This window comes from Crocodylus porosus, unplaced genomic scaffold (assembly GCF_001723895.1).
Source record: "Crocodylus porosus isolate Cpor-Errol unplaced genomic scaffold, CroPor_comp1, whole genome shotgun sequence".
Lineage (NCBI taxonomy): Eukaryota > Metazoa > Chordata > Crocodylia > Crocodylidae > Crocodylus > Crocodylus porosus.
In genome coordinates this window covers 81,997,224-82,000,720 of record NW_017728943.1, presented here as the reverse complement: position 1 = coordinate 82,000,720, position 3,497 = coordinate 81,997,224, and positions in this window count along the sequence as shown.

The following is a 3,497-nucleotide window of genomic DNA, read 5'->3' as shown; positions in this document are numbered from 1 at the left end:
CAGTTCTGGGTGCCGCACTTCAGGAGGGATGTGGACAACACTGAGAGGGTCCAGAGGAGGGTCACTCGCATGATCAGGGGGCAGCAGGGCAGGCCCTACGAGGAGAGGCTATGGGACCTGAACCTGTTCAGCCTCCACAAAAGAAGGCTGAGAGGGGATCTGGCAGCCATCTATAAACTGGTCAAGGGGGACCAGCAGACAATGGGAGGGTCCCTGTTCCCCTGAGCACTACCTGGAGTAACAAGGAACAACGGCCATAAGTTGACTGAGAGTAGATTCAGGCTAGACATCAGGAGGCGCTACTTCACTGTCAGGGCAGCTAGGATCTGGAACCAACTTCCAAGGGAAGTGGTGCTTGCCCCTACCCTGGGGGTCTTCAGAAGGAAGCTAGACAACCACCTAGCTGGGGTCGTTTGACCCCAGCATACTTTCCTGCCCATGGCAGGGGGTTGGACTTGATGATCTGCTTAGGTCCCGTCCTACTCTACAAACTATGAAACTATGAACGATAGAATAATAGACTATATACACTTCTGTTCTCATGTACTATTCCTTTGTTTCCCATCTGTCTTATCTACCTCCCTGTCCAGGGGCTCATACAGTGCCCACCTGATGCCTCTAAAGTTACAAAGTGTACTCATATGAACTACCTTCTCTCTGGGGATGGACTTTGGTGCTGCGTGATCTGTCTGTGTTGGTCGTGTGGGCAAGCAGTAATATCAGCTCTGACCCCTGAGGGTTGTAAGATTGATAGCCCTCCTTGTCTTGTGAAGTGAGCTCTGACTGTGCAGGTCAGCCACATAGAAAACTCTTATCTACTGTAGAAAAGTGCTTTCTCTTGGCATTGATGTTTCCAGTGGACTGTAATTGCTATGGAAGGTCATGATTATACAGTGTAAGTTGGGGCTCTTAGGTGGCCATGATCAACCCCATGGACAGGTTTGGAGTTCAGGACTGAAAGTTTGAATTCAACCCAGTGTTCAACAAGGAGCCAGTGGAGAGAAGCAAATGAAGTATCTTTAAAGTCAGTGTTTTTGGACTGCAGTATATAGAGTTACAAGAAGGAAGCCTGGGCTTGATAAATTCTTGGAGTGATGTGTATAAATAGGAACCTTACAAGAGGAGAATTGTGCGCTTGCTAGCCATGGACAGAAGAAAGTGTACAACAACAACAATAATGTTTATTATTAATCATAGTTATTAGTAATAATTATGTTTATAATGGAAATGCACTAAAGATCAAGCAAGAATGGTGCTAGCCACTGTACACACAGAGTAATAGAGGGTATCTTGCAAACCTGGTCATTTGGGTCCTTAGAAGTAAGGAGAAGTCCAGATGAATATGACGGCCTGGACTGCTTTAATGATCAGAGGAATAAGGCTTCTGTTGGAAAGCAGTGTTAACATGGGCAGTTCCTTAGAAATGCCAGCTTCTCAGCACCGCATCAGTCTTCCCAGGATTTACTTTCATTTAGGTGTCTTTCAGTTAGGGCAGGTTAAAATAAAGAATTTCCATTTTGTGGGAACTGTTGCCCTGTGAAGAACATAAGAAGTGCTGTACTGGGTCAGACCAATGGTCCATCTACCTCAGTATTCTGTCTCTGACAGTGGCAGAACTAGATGCTATAGAGCAGCGGTTCTCAATCTTTTTTGTACCAGGACCCATTTATAAACACTGATGGCCAGTCCTGACTCTATGCCCCTCACTCCTGATCCACTGCCCCCCACACTCAGGCCCCAGCCTCACAATGTGTGGGGAGGGGGTGTATGTGGGGTTTGGGGAGCCTCAGGCAGCCCCTTGCAGGCTGGAGCTCTGCCAGCCTGAAAGGGAAAAGCCATGATTTCCCACATTTTCCTCCTTTAAAAGAGAATCCATTTTTAAAATTTGTTCGTGACCCTTTCATATATTCTTGCAGCCCTCTTTTGGGTTGTGACCCCCAGGTTGAGAAATGTTGCTATAGAGGAAGAGCATTGAACCAGACATATTCAGAGTGATCTGCCCCCTATTCAATACCCTCTGTAGCATCCACTGTTACTGGTTTAGGGACGTGAGAGAAAATGTCTCCAACATTCTGTTCATTAGTCATGAATAGATCTATCATCCATGAATTTATCCAATCCATTTTTAAGCTGGCTATATTATCTGTCTCCACAAGCTCCTGTAGCAATGAATTCTATAAGTTAACCACATACTGTGTAAAAAAGTAAAAAAAAAAAAAAGTTTGAAATTTATTTTTGTCCAGAATAACATATTTTTAAAAATATCCCGAAAAATAAAACTCTAGTAAATAAAATAAACTCAATCTGGATATTTTTTGTTTTTGAATGTTGAGCTATTAGTTAGAGATTTTAAATTGCACACCAGAATGTCAAAAATACATAATAATTTTATGTTCACTTCAATTCTTACATAAGTGATATTTTTACATTATCTATACGTTATTTTAGGACATCGTAGTAGTGTATAACATGCAAGTTATAATATAATATCATAGTTAAAATATTCTGTTTTTATTTTTTAAATTATTTGTAAGCAATTGCTGTCTTAGTTCTGATTAAAATTCCTTATCTTTTTTTTCCTAGATAAAAGTGTCTCCTATTTATTTTGCAGTGAAACTGTTTTCAAAGTAGCAAACGGTTTCATTACAAAACAAACAGGAGATACTTTGATCTAGAAAGAAAAGATAAGGTGTTTTAATCAGAAGTTGGTAAGGACTTCCCTTAATAATTTTAAAGTGCACTAAAAACAGAATATACCAATTGTTATAATGTATCACTTAGAGTATGTACTCCTACTATCAATGTCCTAAATAATGAAAGCATATTAAGAAAATATTAAATAATATTTGTAACAACATTCTTATTTTCTGAAAAATTTGCAATTTGCCAAAATGATCATTTTTCAAAACAAAATTTCAGGTTGAATTTTTTTCTAAGTGAATTTTCATTGAAATCACCATGATGCCACCCAAAGATTCAGTTTAATACAAACTTTTTTTTAATAATATAGAGATTTTTCAGCAATTTTTTTTCAACTGACTCTGTCCTCAGGTGCTGCTGTTAGCCAGTGTCCTTGCTGTGGCGGAGGGGGAGGGGGTGGTATTGGTAGATATAAAGGTGATGTAGAATTTAGCATCATACAAGTATTGCTGGCTGTTTGTTTCTGGTGCAGAGATGGCTGTATTGCATATGGCTAGCATTTAAGGCCAGCCTGTTCCACAAACTTCCCCATGGTTTTCATAATGATGTTGAACAAAAAGCAAGAGAGCATAGAACATGCTGAGTTTTTCAGGTGACAGTTCTGGAGGCCTGAGGAGCAGGTATCCATCATGACCTGAGAGCAACCTACATAACACTGGGCAAGTCTACATGAGATGCTACTGTTGGTAGGTGTGAGGGAGAGAAGGAGCCTGCTGGCTCCAGGGCTCCACGTCCAAGCGGGAGCCCGCGAGTCACGCGCTCACAGGCCCAAGACGCTGGGCGAGAACTCACCTTCC